Genomic DNA, 17325 nt, shown 5'->3' with positions numbered 1-17325 from the left:
GTCGAAAAGACAATAACACCTTGCAGGCGGTAGGCAATTAAGGTCACAGTTATAAGAAAATGAGGAAAGTAAACAGACCTTTCTACTGACTCTGAAAAACACCAAAAGAAAGACGCCCATGGTCCCTGCTCATCTGAGTGAACGTGCCCTTAGGCGTGGTGCAAGGAGGCATGAGGACAGCAGATGTGGCCAGGGAAAATACATTGCAATGTCCCTACTGTGAGACGCCTAACACAGCGCTACGGGGAGACGGAAAGCACAGCTGATCGTCCTCGCAGTGGCAGACCACGTGTAACAACACCTGCGTAGGATCGGTACATCCGAATATCACACCTGCAGGAACAGGTACAGGATGGCAACAACAACCAGAACTGGCCAGTCTGGTGCAGCACACGAGGAGGAGATGCGCTTAATGCAGCTGGTGGCCACATCTTATTGGCTCACTGACGCTGATACTCGATACTTCAGAGGCAATTCGGTCGGTGGCTAAAAAGTATTGAATTCGGTACCCGGCCCTAGTCACACCTGACAGCAGCAGCATGGCTTAATCAGATGTGGATGACCGATATTCCAGAATGGGTCTCTAAACATAGATGCAAACACAGAAGTCCAAAATGAGAAAAGTATACACTGTAAAATGTAATAACCTATAAGTAAACCCACTTTGGTGACCAGCCAGTGTTATGAAACCGCGCAGCGTTTGGGAGGCTTTGTTTCTATGAAAATAGAATATCACGCTGGGGATGTCGGTTGCTGCGGTGTGACTCGGTGTCACATGTCTCAGTGTGATCGGCAGCCGTGCCTCTCTTCCCCTTTGCTGGCATGCTGGGCATCGCTACGGGCAAGGCAGGCCATCAAACGCAGGGAGGAGAAGCAGCAAAGAATTTGACTTATTATAGGGAAGTAAGACTCCTGCTATTTGCAGTCACTTTCCGACTTTCTGGCCTCGGCACGGTTTTCCTTTTTTTTTTTTATTTCACTGAAAAATGTATTTTCTCCAGTCTCTCTTTTCTTTAACCACACAAATATGAAATGGATCTCCTTCTACGCATGTGAACGACTCTCTCTCTCTTTCTCTCTTTGTTGTCTATGTCTTTGTCTCTCTCTCTCCGACATCCTGTGCTGTGCCCCGTAGCCCAGAGGCAGCGAGTTTGACGTCACAAAGGAATGCATCACAAGAGGTTGTGTTGTCTGCTGTGTGTGTGTGTGTGTGTGTGTGTGTGTGTGTGTGTGTGTGTGTGTGTGTGTGTGTGTGTGTGTGTGTGTGTGTGTGTGTGTGTGTGTGTGTGTGTGTGTGTGTGTTGAACGGGATGGGAGACATGGCTCTTTCATAATGTATTTGCACAACAATTTCAGCCCTCGGTTCTGCTGAAAGCACATGCAGACACCTTCCACGGCAACGGCGTCTGTGATTTAGTGATTTAGTCCACTCCGTCTCTTAAGATGACGACAGGTGCAAAGACAGACAATCAATGGAGGCTTCGACTTCACATTCTTAACAGCCTCCCTTTCTTCTAACGGGGAGGGGGGGGGGAACAAAGCACCTAACTATATCCATCACAAACTTTCACACTGACTTCTGCCTGGAGAAGGCGGCACAAACAATGAAATCGCAAAAGTAGCCAACAGCCAAAACACAAACAACCTCTACAGTGAGAAAGAAAGTGCCCGCTCATTTAACCTTTTTTTTTTTTGAAGCAAATCAATTTCTGTCCACTCTATGGCTGAGTCATTGTTTCTGTCAATCCCACAGACCCCTCAGGGAAGGGGGTGCTGGTGTTGAAAGAGGGGGGGGGGGCTGGTAATTATTGCAATAGGCCCTGATCCCGTACTCTACTCTACTGCCTGGCAGTAAGCGTCTGGTAAAAACAAGCCCCGGTCAGTCACCCCTATTCCCACCCGGGCGCTCGCTCGCTGCGCCGGTGACCCCACTTCCAGGAAGTGACGCCGGTATCGGCCAATTAGCCGGTGGAGGGGCTCTTCCTTTATATTAAAAAAAAATAAAAACACCTCAGGAGCTGATTTTTGTTGTTCGCGCTTGTGCACAATAAGCGGAGCGCTATTTTAGGAAACTGAGGTTAAGAGGTGTCACGTGGCAGCAGACACTGACAGACACAGACGGGAGGGGTGGGGGGAGGGTGCCGTGGTAGAGCGAGCAGAGGGGACAGAGACGGAGAGAAGTGCTGAATGACGATCCTTATCATATGATTGCGAGAGATGGGGCACGGAGAACAGTGAATGCAGAATGATAGAAAATGGCGCGCACACGCGGTCACACACGCAAAGCACTCATTCCGCAAACGGATGCACACACAGACACTTAACACAGGACACGCTCACATTCTGTGTCTTTTATTTTTAGCAATGCATCCAGCTGCACGCAAGTAGCAAAGTATGAGAAATATCTGCGCACACACACACAAACTCGCGCACACGCACATTTGAAGGACACGCTTGCATGCACACATGAATACACACCACTGAACTACGACACAAACACACATAGAGGTGTAGGCTAAATGGGTGTTTTTTAAATTTTAATTTTTTTATAGGCATATTTAGGGCCAACCCCAATACACCCCTTGCCACTACCATTCCATTTTGCGCGTTGACATGTAGGGGTAGTGGGGTCCCGATTCTTGTTGGGATAGCTGGGTAGGGCTACGTGGCCCTCCAAACAGGTTTTTCAGATGCACACTCAAGTAAGTGTTATGAAAAATCCTTGCAACTCTTGTGTGTGTGTGTGTGTGTGTGTGTGTGTGTGTGTGTGTGTCTCTCTCCGCGTGCCTGTTCGCCTGTCTCACTCTAGACACGGCTGAGAAGTCAAAACAGCCAAAATCACCATAAACCTGGGTGTTTTATTTTGAAATTTACCGTATTTACCTACCGTATCTGGCAACCTGCTCTATAACCTGGCTGATACTCTGTTAGTAGTATTCTATCCATCATGTGATGTTAATACAGTTAACCACAGAGCAATGCTGGGAGAGGGGCAAAATAAAAGTCTCTGGCCCCAGGCCTTTCTTACACCAGTACATGTACACACAAACACACACACACACACACACACACACACACACACACACACACACACACACACACACACACACACACACACACACACACACACACACACACACACACACACATTAGGGGTGAGGAAAAAAATTATTTCCGCGATATTTTCCGTGGCAATACTGTATCGATACATGGACTCCAAGTATCGATCTTTTACTATATGAATCGCATGAGAATTTAACCTTTTGGTACTAGAATAATAAAAAATGTAAAGTAAGATGAACACAGAGAAATGTATCCATTAAGATAAAGAGGACATAATTTGAAGTTGGAAAAAAAATAAAAATCGCAATAATATCGTATTGTGATAATAGCGTATCTTGGGGCCTGTGGTGATTCCTGCCAATATCATGCATGCACACATGGGTCCACGACACTCATCTGTGAATGCACACACACGCAACTAAGCATAGAAACAAACAAAATGCAAATCCACACACACACACACACACACACAAGTAACAAAAGCATTTCAGCAGTCTCAGCACAAACCCGCAGCACATTCTTCTTCCACTTCCTGAGCTAAGGCAGAGTGCATCGACAGTTCAGCGCTGCTCAGCCTCCCTCCTCTCGCCGCCACCACCATCGCACTGACGACGACTGCCGCATGAGTCAGCTGCTTACTGGACGGTATGTGGCAACACGCTGTGTCCAAATCAGCCGCTGACCCACATAACATTAAGTCTGCTGCTGACATCTTCAAAACTGTACTGGAAAGTTGAAGAAGTTTTAAGTAGTGCACCGAAGTCTGGACAGGATAACTCCAGTGTACTGTGGCGGGAACCAGGAGAAAAAAAACTCCACATATCCTTAATGGCCTCCATAAAGAGCTATAGAAACATCACCAACATAAATAGCTTTCTGCATATGAGCAGCATATGTGGGAAGTCAGGATTTAGGGAAAGGGTTTGGATCTAATAAACTTGGATTTATATAAATTGTATTTTGCTCATACAAGACAAGGATTTTTTTTTGTATCTGCATCCTCTTTTATCTCTCACCTGGCATCACATTTTGTGGACGTGTGTTGACAGAAGTGGCAAACGGAACAGGAAACCCACCTCTCCTTAACAGGATAACGGCGAGTATCACGACTAGATCAGTCCTGCCCAGGCAGAACGTCTTCCTGACACAGAGGCGAAACCAACAATGTCACCGCAAAAAAACAGTGACAGATCGCCATGGCAACGGCACTCTGTTTGGCATTGTTTGCTGTTTAGAAACAAGAGTGCGTCAGTTGCAGTCATGACTCCTACCAGCAGCAGCCGGTGTTTGGTGCTGTGGCTGACTCAACTCAATCCAACAGTTGGCTTAGCGAGAATCCCAGTGGCAGGGATTTATGGTACATTCCAGGGCTGCTGTTATGTTCCACACGCTTACCTGTCTGACTAAAAGCACAACCATGGCCATCCTGAGCGAACACGGACTAGTCCCCATTGGCCACCTCCTTTCACGTGTCATCAAACGAGAGGCCTAGATCTATTTGGATTTCATAACAGCTGGGTGAAAATGCAGCAAAAATCTGTTCAACCTCTTAAAAATGAGACCATGAAATTTGAAATCAAGTGGATTGGTTTCCAGGAACTTGCTCTGACATCACTACAGACGCAGAGGCCTTCTATTTTCGAGAAAGTCATAGCAGACAAAGAACAGAGTTGCTAAGTGAGTATCTGCAAAATCAGATGGCTGGCAACGCCAATGCATAAAGCTGACTGTTAGCAGTAGGGTGGTGTTGTTGGGGGATTTTTTTATTTTTTATTACCTCCGCCCAAGGAGGTTATGTTTCAGTTTGGTTTCTTTGTTGCTTTGTTTGTTTGTCAGCAGGATTACGGGGGAAACTACTGGCACGATTTTCTTAAACCTTGGTGGAAGGGTGTAGCATGGGCGAAGGAAATACCCATTAAATTCTGGAGATGATCCAAATAACAGGGCGGACGTACAAATTATTTATTCTTTTCATCAACACTGCGACATGAGGGGGCTTTAGCGGAGGTCTGCACTCTCCAAACTCCCTTCTAGTTATTATTGGATACAACATTGTGTTTGTCTGCTCTAACGTAAACTGCAATCATTAGCGTGCCATGCTAATTAGCTTATAACTTAGTAACCAAGCGTTACTTACAAGGGCAAGGAGCATATCCTGAAATAACTAGGTTCCATTAGGTCAAGGGGTTACGTACTATTTATAGTTATATACTACTAACTACCATGTGTAGTGTGTGGAAGAAATACAAAACATAAAATTGACATAACTATGATCTCACATTTTCCATGTCATACTTATATTTCTAGGACTAACTAGCTCTCTACTGTAATACCAGAACAATGGTGTTTCTTTACAAGTTGGTGAGTTGTTGAGCTGTTTCAGCCTGGGACTGTAGCATATGTATTTTAGCACTATATAGTGTATGTAGCCACCAAATGCATATTTTACCATTTGTTTCCCCATAAAATTAGCGCAAAGATTCAGGTTTTTAAACATGGGAAAACGCGCTAAAAACAGGCAATAGACTACTTTCCCCATCGCTAGAAGACGAGTATGCCTTTGTTTTGTTGTTTTTCGGTGTGTCATTTTTAAGGTCATAAAAGAGCAGAAAAATAGGGTTAGTAAACAGTTAGTCCTGCATTGCCAGGCCTATCTCCACAGAGCTGTGTCAGCACTGGAGTATGGTCTGGCTACACCGCTTATCTATACTGGGATAGGGGGGGGGGGGAAATGCTCTGGCTGGTTTGTATTTCTTTAAACCAATCAGAACCTAAGCCCCAGATGCAGCACCGATGGCCTTGCAAAACAGATAGCGGAAGAGGGGGTGCGCCGGATGTCAGGATTTATCCCAGCAACGTACATCCGTTGAGCTAGATTATTAAAGTGGCCATATTATGCTCATTTTCAGGTTCATAAAGGTAATTTGAGATTGTATCAGCATAGGTTTACATGGTTTAATTGTAAAAAAACACCATATCTTTTCACCCTGTGTCAGGTCTCTGTTTTAGCTACAGAGTGAGACCTCTCAGCTTATGTAACATCTTTGTTGTCAGTCGCACATGCTCAGTAGTTAGGTAAGGATCACATGAGCTAGCTAGCTCCACCAACCGAGCCAACCCGGATACAGTATTTTGAACCAACTCGTAGAGCCAACGTTAATTAGCTAGCTAGCTAGCTAGACCTGATCAAATCTGCCAGCCTGTTGTCATTTTAAAGATCTTTTTCTTTTTTGGCGTTTTAGGCCTTTATTAGATAGGACAGCTTAAATATGAAAGGGGAGAGAGGGGGAAAGACACGCAGCAAAGGGTCGCAGGTTGGATTTGAACCTGCAGCCAATGCGGACTAAGCCTCTATATCTGGCGCGGGCTCTACCAGGTGAGCTACCCGGGCGCTCGCCAGTTGTCATTTTAGCTGGCTAAATGGAGAGTTGCCAGCTGGAAATCAGGAGTCTGCGTTTGTCTACCTCTGTCTTAAATCAAGGGCCCATTGTTCCAAAAATGGCTAAGAATTTCCAGTGGCAAATCTGCCACCGTTATCATTGCAAGTTGCATGTTATGGTGAGGCATAGCAACAGTAACTAAAGGGGGCTTAGCAAACATTCTGAGAGCATACCGAGAGCAAAAGCTTGTAAAGGGTCAACGTCCCCACTCAGGGACATTTGGGAGTGTGACATGTGGCTGGTGCTGAACATACAGAACATGTAGTGATAGAGGCCGTAACCTTTCAGCTGTAGGACACTCTTTCTGTAACCATCCATCCCTGTCACAGTAACGTGCCAGATGCAAAAGTCAACTCCACAAAGCCGCTCTCTGCCTTTTCACTCTGCACCTCACTTAATTATGTTTTCTCTAGAATTCAGCGCTGGAGCTCCATCGCCATCTCTCACCGCATTTTTCTCAAGTATGCTATCGTTCCTCACCCCGTCTAATCTCTGGTAGTAAGACAGAGTGATATATCAGTGTGTGAGCATATGAGGCGGCTATTTGTCCTTGTGGCTAAACAAATTTGATAATTTGTGTTCATTTTACAGAGCAGAAAACAAGACCGGCTAAAATATCTGAAAGATAAAGTAAACACTGACCTAAAGTCCAAATTGTGTCAAATTCTTACAACTGTATCGGCTTTTAGATACCCACATCGGCTCAACCTAAGCCTCCTCTATGCTCTCTCTACCTTCCTCCCCCCCCGCCCTCCCTGTGCTGCACCCGTAGGCGAAAGGGAGAATTCCGGCAGGGTGGGGGCTTTCCCCAGGAAGAACGGGAGCTTTGTCCCCAGAGGGACGCAGCCATAGGCTGACAGACAGTCTGGCAACCTCTGACCAGGCAGCCAAGTGAGTGAGAGTGAGAGAGAGAGGGAGTGATAGGGCATAATCACAGTGCAGAAGATGAAACTAACGCTGGAGTTTCGTCTCAGCTCCGGGGCACGCAACGAGTTCACCGAGTGTAGGAACGTCAGGGAGGTTACGAAGCACGGCCACGCTCTGAGGTGGCAGTGCTTTTCTCATTTGATGTATGTAAAGACAAAGTTTTTGGGTTCAGGTTCTACATTTCACATTCACCCTCTACACCACGGTGCTGCCATTAGAACAAACCTGAAATGTTTGTTTTATTGGTACATGGTTATAATATCCCAAGGCATAGTGGAATGTGTTGACACACTTAACAATGACCCAGATTAACGTGCGACACACTCCGTGCTCTGCTGTTGGAAAACGTTGATCAGGTTTGTCAGGTCTCTCCAGGTTGTTAGCCGTCTAATCCTATCACTTAAGTCAAGCACTAATGTGTTGCTTTAACTGTTGGGCTGCTCCTTAAAAACTATGGCTTTGGACAATATTGTACTGGGGGTTTATACATGATTCCTTGTGCACAGTGTCTGCTGCCAGGTACTGGGAGGTCCTGAAAACGGTCACTTATTAACAATCCAGTGGTGTTGAAATTTAACCTTCATTAACGCCATTTCCTTCTAAACTCAGACAGGTCATTACTTGCTTGATGCTCTGAGGTCAAGGTAGTAAGGGAGGGAGCGCTGATGTTCTGAAAAGGGATGGGTATCGTTTGGGTTTTTTTCCGATACCGGTGCAAAAACTTTTTAAACTGTTCCGGTGCCTTAACTGTGGCAGAACTGATACTTAAAGGTCCCATGACATGCTGCTTTTTGGATGCTTTTATATAGGCCTTAGTGGTCCCTTAATACTGTATCTGAAGTCTCTTTTATATAGGCCTTAGTGGTCCCCTAATACTGTATGTGAAGTCTCTTTTATATAGACCTTAGTGGTCCCCTAATACTGTATGTGAAGTCTCTTTTATATAGACCTTAGTGGTCCCCTAATACTGTATCTGAAGTCTCTTTTATATAGGCCTTAGTGGTCCCCTAATACTGTATCTGAAGTCTCTTTTATATAGGCCTTAGTGGTCCCCTAATAATGTGTCTGAAGTCTCTTTTATATAGGCCTTAGTTGTCCCCTAATACTGTATCTGAAGTCTCTTTTATATAGGCCTTAGTTGTCCCCTAATACTGTATCTGAAGTCTCTTATATAGGCCTTAGTTGTCCCCTAATACTGTATCTGAAGTCTCTTTTATATAGGCCTTAGTGGTCCCCTAATAATGTATCTGAAGTCTCTTTTATATAGGCCTTAGTTGTCCCCTAATACTGTATCTGAAGTCTCTTTTATATAGGCCTTAGTTGTCCCCTAATACTGTATCTGAAGTCTCTTTTATATAGGCCTTAGTGGTCCCCTAATAATGTATCTGAAGTCTCTTTTATATAGGCCTTAGTGGTCCCCTAATAATGTATCTGAAGTCTCTTTTATATAGGCCTTAGTTGTCCCCTAATACTGTATCTGAAGTCTCTTTTATATAGGCCTTAGTTGTCCCCTAATACTGTATCTGAAGTCTCTTTTATATAGGCCTCAGTTGTCCCCTAATAATGTATCTGAAGTCTCTTTTATATAGGTCTTAGCGGTCCCCTAATACTGTATCTGAAGTCGCTTTCCCGAAATTCAGCCTTGGTGCAGAATTACAGCCACTACAGCCAGTCCCACAATGAGCTTTCCTTAGTATGTGCCTTTTCTGTGTCTGTAGCTTTAAATGCTATTGAGGAGGAGAGGGGGTTGGCAAGGTGGAGGGTGGGGGTGTGGCCTTGACCAACTGCCACTTTGCTCGTTTGAAAGCCATGATGTCTCTCTCTCTCATGGGCAGGCCAAATTCTCTGAGCGGGCAAAGCAGATAAAGGGAGGTAACCTTACTCCTTATGACCTCATAAGGAGAAGATTCCAGATTGGCGCATCTGAGCTTTCATTTTCTCAAAGGCAGAGCAGGATACCCAGGGCTCGGTTTACACCTATCACCATTTCTAGCCACTGGGGGACCATAGGCAGGCTGGGGGAACTCATATTAATGTTAAAAAACCTCATAAAGTGAAATTGTCATGCCATGAGTCCTTTAAAAAAGAAAAGAAAGAAGAGCCCAAAACGACCGTTGGCAACCTTGAGGTACGGCTTGCTTATTGCTAAGGCCATATGGTCAAATTTAAATGATTTATTTTAAATGTAATAACAATAACTTATTTCACCAGTCAATTTCTGTTAAACAACAAAAGGAAAAACCAATAGATGGCAGATACTTTACAACACAAATTTGAGTTTCTTGAGTTGCACTTGAATGCACCATGAGCTTAGGAGGTATAGTTGAATGCACCATGAAGTCCTGTCGGAGTTGTTTCTGAGACAACTTTGGCAGTAGCCATGGTGCCTACAAAGCTAGTCTCCTCTGTGTCTTTAGCTGCAGACTGATGTACGTCCCGGTGTTGGAATCCAGCTGAATGCTGCTTAGCTGTCAGCATTTACAGCCAGCTACTAGCTTACAGTAGGCTAACATTATCTGCTGCCAAGGGTAATGTTAACTACCGTCACATGCAGTGATGCTTCTGTTGCGCAGGCATCGAAATGATACCTAACCGTAGTTCTGAGGACGGATCAAAGCCAAGCAGGTACAAAGAGTAAGGGACGTTGGCTCAGGAGCTACCTTTAGACCCCGATTACTAGGTTCAAAATGCAGTTGAAGTTTCTAAATTGCTAAAAAGATTGCTGGGTTCTTGAAAATGTTCCTGCAGTGGAAAGAGGCTATTATATTTCTTGAAATCTGTAGTGACCTTACATTAACATTAATGTGCTTTTTGGCATTAATATTATATGGTTTTCCTTTAGGGACTTAAAATGTCTGCGGTGAGCAGAATGGAGTTTTAGTTATTAAAACCTTTTTATCTCAGAAGCAGAGCTGCTTCGAAGGCATGATTTTAATTTAAAATAAAAAAATTAAAATAAAAAGAAATCACACTAGATAAAGCCTCGGAGTGGCTTGTTTTGTGAAAAAGGCAAAGGTTGAAGTAGCAACCAAAGTGATGTGTGTGTATGTATTTGAAAAAATAGCACGTTATCAATGAAGTGAAACTAAATTGGAGTATGACAACTACAAGTGAAAGAGAATGGGGGAAAAAATAAAGAAGCGAAAACTCACACACACATATTGTAAGAATCAAAAAAAAAAAATACTTCCCCAGGTCCCCCCTGCCTTAAGCTCACCCTTCATCTCAAACATACCACCTATAACAAAGTCATAATTTTCTTACTACACTGATGAACAACACTCCTTCCAGAACACAACACAAATGGGTCCTTATCCGCTGACCCATTTTCTCTTCCACAAACGGATATGTAGGTTTTTGCTCATGTACATGGGAACTGTCTTGTGATATGTGTGGTGAGAAAGAGGCCGAGCTGAGAATGAGGTTTCAGCCTGGAGAAGGGGGGGGGGGCGCGGGGAGAAACAATAGATTTCACTCTGCCTGAGTTCTGGAAACCTCTCTACTTCCTGTTTGCTCTGACCTTCCAGTGTCTGCTGTTCTTTTTTTCTACTCCTTTCTTGCAGTTGTTGTTCTGCCCCCTCACTCATCCTGCTCCAACCACACACACACACACACACACACACACACACACACACACACACACACACACACACACACACACACACACACACACACACACACACACACACACACACACACACACACACACACACACACACATTCATGACCAAGCGTGGGTGTGCAGTCATTGTGTGGGCCCATCTCCTGTGGCACAGGTACAGTACATACTGTATGTGAAGACACAGGCTACATGGTGCTGATACACCATATTAGACCATGGCCACTTTCTTATTAAAACTAAGATGTCATGTCAGCATACGGGTTTAATTTAATTAAATAGACTGGCCATTGTCTGGAAATCTCTACCTGAATCCAATATAGTGCAGTAGTTTGACTGGACTTCACTCAGGAATGCAGGGATAGTGTTCATTATTATTTCTAATATTAACATCGCCCTGAGTTTTAATTGAGATATGGATTTTCGGCCCTGGAAGAAAGCGACAATGGCACGCTAATTGCCTAAAGTAGAAAATAGGGCTGCGACCTCTTAGTCTTAGATTAATCGATCGTTTTGGTCTTTAGTCGATTAGTCATTTCGGTTGTTTTTTAAATGCTCAATGAATTATTTCCAAGAAACTTATCAGTAGGGTTGGGTATTGCTTTTGGGCTTTTTTCGATACTGGTGCTAAAAAAAATGTAAATAAAAAAAAAAAGGAGCACAAAACGAAAGTCGTTGACATGTAAGAACGGTTTGTTTAATGCTAAGGCCATATGGACAAAATTAAATGATTTATTAAAAATGCAATAATAACATGAGTGTTAGTCGACTAACCATTTCTTTGGTGGAGGACAGCACTAGTAGAAAAGGTTAAAGGCTAAAGTTTCCAAAGAAAATCTGCACTTGAATCATAGAATATAGAAAAAAACAATAGAAAAGTTGAAAGAAGTTGAAGGTGGCAGTCGAAATACAATTAGTGTGGCTGCATAGGATGGCTGAAAGCAAGCACAGTAATACAAAACTCACATTGAGCTCTTACTTATTGCTCATTAGTAGGTAATGTTCACTCAGATGAGGGCCATTCAAAAATGTTTCAACATTTTGCTTTCTTTCTAGAGAATGAGATGAGAAGATCGATACCAACAGTGGTACAATACTCATTATGAGGAAATGAAAACAAAATTGAAGATGAACACAAAAAAAACAAAATCAGCTGAAAATCATCCACACTCACGTGTGAATCTCTTAAATCTCCAGATCTAATCTGCTGCTTCAATCCAATGAGAGCGTAACCGCTCCGGATTCTGCCTGTCTGTCTTTTCCAAAATAAAAAATACAGACGGTAGGGAAAGGACGTAGCCAGGCGGCCGGCTAAACTGCACACAGCAAGTCTGCCTTATCACCCGATGACACTCACTCTCAGCCAGCAGCAACGCAGCTGAGCTCTACCCCTGGTGACCCCTTTCCTCTCCCTGCCAGGACACCCCAGGCACCCCTCGGATATGCCAATCAGCAAACCGCCGCTTAATGTGCAGCCGTGTTTATGGCTGGGTAACTTGATGGCGCTGCATTTTCTGCTACACTTGACATTTGAGGGTACGTCTCCTGCTGAATAAAAATACTCACCTATGCATAAATTTGCTCGTCATTGTGGCAAAAGTAGTAAGCTAGATGAGTAATTCAGTAAAGTTTGAAAGCACAAACGTGCAGTTTCTCCACTGCAATACGACATCTATTCAATTCAATTTACTTATAGTATCAAGTCATAACAAGAGTTAGCTCAAGACATTTTACAGACAGGGTAGGTCTAGACCACGCTCTATAATTTACAAAGACCCAACAGCTTCCCACGAGCAAGCATTTGGTGCAACAATGGCGAGGAAAAACTTCCTTTGAGGCAGAAACCTCGGGCAGACCCTGTCACCGCCTCTTGTCGCCACGCCCCTTTCTGGGGGGAAATAAACAGACGTGTATAAAACAAACGTTTGTTTAAGAAGTTTAAGAAACAAATCCATACACATTTGTCAAAACTAGGATCCAAACGCACGTCAAATTGCATCGACTTCTACGGGATCTCCCGTTTTCCATCCCAGAAAGGGGGGCGCGGCCTCGACGTTTCACGAAGTACCCGTATGTATTGGTACGGCTCGACTTCTTCTTTAGCAAAAGTTGTGGCTATTACCTGCTGCTTTTTTTTTTGGTACCCACCTTGAGGTTCCAAGCGAGCTAAGCCGATGCTAAAAAGGTGGCGTTAAAGCACCGCAGACTAGAGGACTGCGTTGGGATCCGACTCCCGCGGGTCCGAACACAAATCTCGCAGGAGCGGGCGTTTTTTTTACCCCTTTCTCCTACGGCAGCCTAAGGGATCCAATCAACAAGGACCAACATAATCTGTTACAGTGCGGTGTGCATATCTTTATTAATACTACACAGTAAAATAGCGTGTTTCTCTTCTGGACAGGAGAAGACTCAAAATGGTCAATCTATTAAAAATCAATCCAATGTTTGCCATGTTGGGACCCAACACCCAAGCTGCGGGAGCAGGCGGTAATGGTCAGAAAGAGAAGTACCGGTACCCAAAAAGTGAGTTAAGTCGAGCAGAGAGGTACCATTCGGTGGAAACATGGCATTAGTGGGTAGTTTGTGACAGAGTCTAGAACAAAATGTGCCATGGTGTAGCCTATATTGGATATTTTAATGTATTCACTTGTATGCTACTGAAATATCTCACCACTCTGACGTGACTTTTTATATCACAGTGCGCTAGTTCCTCATTTTTATTTATATTTTGTTTCCTTCTTTGTTGTTCACTGCATTTCACAGAGATCACTTTTATCAATCAAGCAGTGAATCTGAATCATCTTTTTCCTTGCATTTTCTGTTGTCAAAGTATTGATTTTGAAATCTTCTTTCTTGTTTGTTTGTTTTTTTCAGCCACAGTAGCTATTTAGTTGCACGCCAACTGTCAATTTCTTCTATTTAATTAAAAGCATTACAGCCAAGTCAACATGTGTGGCCAGATGTTTTAGTGATAAAGAACATTGAAATTTCGGTACCACTTTCTACACAATAATTGCATAAACAAGTATCCTTTTAAAAAAAACACTCTATTCAGTTATGCACGCTGTACATCACCAAGAAGAACAATGTCTTTTGGATCATAACGTTAATCTTCTCATGTGTCATGAACACGTTATCAATCTTAATATATACAGGTGCATGATGACACAAATGCTGATCTGGTGGTGCCAGACCAAGGACAGATGTGTTTTTTTTCCCCAAAAATTTGGGATTTAGGGGTCCTCTCTCAAGAACATATTACGTTTTTATCATTTTGGACCATTATTACCATATATGTGTCTAAAACGGTGGGAATACTAGAGCTGATAATAAATATTAACATTTAAAAAGCTTGAAGACAAAACGTGCTAAAGAAGCCTACTGGGGAACAACCACAATTATTAGATGTGAGAAAAGTATTTTGGTTACATTTATTTTGACTTAAGTGGTGCCCAAAACGGCTTGGTTGCTGAACCTAAGCCTTATAATGGTAGAGAAAACCCTGAACTGTATATATCGCCTTCTCACATGTACAGTGCTGAAGCTAAGTACATGTAGCAGCCAATAAAATATTTAACTTTCAAACTGATAGCAAATGTCTAGCCTTACGGACATTGTTAACCGCTAAATTTCCTACTGTAGATAGGCTTTACATCGTGTCCTTTCTCTCAGGGCCAGCTGAACTTTGTTATTGGCTCACTTATAAACTAAACTACACACTAAATGGTTATACGGCTGACTTAACAAAATACAGGTTCGTGTTCAGACCTTATCACGTTTAAAATCCCCCGCATTCCCTTCACAAAATACCTAAAAAGTCTCAATTTCCCCCATAAGTCCTCCGGCTGAACAGGGGAATGGTGGTGGTGTGTGCGCGCAATAACAGGAGTGAAGTTCAGCACACACACACACACAAAAACACACACACACACACACACACACACACACACACACACACACACACACACACACACACACACACACACACACACACACACACACACACACACACACACACACACACACACACACACACACACACGGGATGTTTTGAGTGTGCTGCAGTGTGGAGCACTGGGGGCCCTGAATGAAAACATGCTGGTAGAGGGATCTATCAGATGTTTGTCCAATCGTGGAAAGAAAAAAAAAAAGAAAAAGAAAAAAAAAAGACATGTTGATCCAAGATCTAACTGTGGCTTCTTCCTGAAAAAAAAAGGCCTGTGAGTTCCAGCCCAGCAAGTGCTTAGCTTGGCACTTTCCCGACCAGTTCTAACTACAGCCTCTGCACAGTTTTATAGCGTGTGGTGATGCCTATAGCTGTTTTTGCATCTATGAGAGCTTTGTGCAGATAACTGACAGTACAAGGACGGCAGTTAGACTGAATGAGCTTTTGAGGGAGCCCTGACAGGAAGGGTTATTTTTACTGTAGCTACAGCAAGAAGATATGTTCATATAGCTTACATAGTTACAGAAAACTCAAAGGACCCATATTGTAAAAAGTGAGATTTCCATGTCTTTTTTTTTTTTTTTTTAAAGCAGATCGAGGTGCTGTATAAATACTGCGAAAGAATAGACCCGGAAACACTGACCAATCAGAGCAGACTGGGCTTTTTCGGGAGGGGGGCTTAAAGCTACAGTGCGTAGTTTCTGTCGCCCCATGAGGAATTCTATGTTATAACAATAAAACTGTCGGCGCATCCACATGACTCAAGCCTTTGGTGATCGGTTACCACCCCCACCCAATCACGCAGTTGCTAGTAACCAAGCCACATTAACCAGCTCTGACTTGGGGTGGGGGAGGGGGGGGGGGGCGTTCCCAGGCCAGGTTGGAGATATAGTCCCTCCACCTAGTCCTGGGTCTTCCCCGAGGCCTCCTCCCAGCTGGACGTGTCTGGAACAACCTCCCTAGGGAGGTGCCCAGGGGGCATCCTTACCAGATGCCCAAACCACCTCAACTGGCTCCTTTCGACGCGAAGGAGCAGCGGCTCTACTCCGGGTTCCTCATGGATGACTGAGCTTCTCACCCTATCTCTAAGGGAGACGCCAGCCACTCTCCTGAGGAATCCCATTTTGGCTGCTTGTACCCTGGACCTCGTTCTTTCGGTCATGAAACGGAGGTTAGCAGCGCAGTTCTCCCTGATCTTTCTTTGGTGGCTTGTTCAGCGTGCCAAGGTGTATCACAAAACATGTGCCGATGCTCGTAGATAAGAAGAAGCCATTAAGCTTGACATCCAATGTGGGTCGCGGTTTAAAGTCAGACGCTCTGAACTGCAAACACTGAGCATGTGCAATTTTTATTTCAAAATGGGAATAAAAAAAAAAGAACTGTATGGCTTTAGAGTGGCAAATCCCTAAAAACCTCATTTGGAGAACCACCGGACACAGACTTATCAGTGCATAAGATGTGAAAAGTCCCCAAACTCTCATCCCCAGACATATGGACACAATAGTCAGAGAAAGAGGCTCCTCTGCTCTCTGGTCTGTATTTACTTTCAGTGGAATTCCAGTTATGGCCTCTGGCTTCGACCCAAGCGCCCCAACCGTGCACTTTCTTCAACGATCCTGTTTCATTAGCATCTTGCGAACACGCCAGAGCGACCCGCTGGTCATTAGATACTTCTTTTAGCTCTTGTTTACAAGCCCTTCAGGGTTAATGACTATTCACCTTAATCCATCACTGTAACAGCTGGCCAAAAAACGGAATCTTCATTTAAAATGTAACAATGGGTGCTAGCGGTCACTTTCTTCAGCTAGTGTTAAGGTTAGGCTGCTAAAGAGTGATCTTTTAGCAGATATTATCATAAAGGAGTTATTTTTGTTTTTGTTTTGAGGGAATTCCATTTCTCTCTACCTCCCTCTGATACTATCAGTATTTTCTACTGTTCTAGTAATGAACACATCTTTTTGCCCCACTGCATTCTGGTCCACCTTAGGCTACAATTGGAAAAAGGCATTTTTAGGCCTTTATTTGACAGGACAGCTTTGACCTGAAAGGGGGGAGAGAGAGAGGGGAAATGACATGCAGCAAAGAGCCGCAGGTCAGAATCGAACATGCGGCCGCCTCCGCGAAGACCCAGCCTCCGTACTTGGGGATCACGCTCTACCAGATGAGCTGCCCCGGTAAAAGGATTTTGACAGATTACTCCCTGTAGGAGTTAGGGGTAAGGCTCGGCAATATATTGATATTATGTCTATATCGATATATGAGACTAGATATCGTCTTAGATTTTGAATATCGTGATATGACATAAGTGTTGTCTTTTCCTGTTTTTAAAG

The 17325-nt window shown here is 43.8% G+C and overlaps 1 protein-coding gene across 2 annotated transcripts in view; it reads right to left on the bottom strand.

The window, feature by feature from the left end:
• The window catches only part of LOC120573071 (mitogen-activated protein kinase kinase kinase 11), a 51295-nt gene that overhangs the window by 29249 nt on the left and 4721 nt on the right, over positions 1–17325 (bottom strand). The gene's annotated exons all lie outside the window — the stretch shown is intronic.

The sequence above is a fragment of the Perca fluviatilis genome, chromosome 14 (assembly GCF_010015445.1).
Source record: "Perca fluviatilis chromosome 14, GENO_Pfluv_1.0, whole genome shotgun sequence".
Classification (NCBI taxonomy): Eukaryota; Metazoa; Chordata; class Actinopteri; order Perciformes; family Percidae; genus Perca; species Perca fluviatilis.
This window is presented reverse-complemented; position numbering and strand designations above follow the sequence as displayed.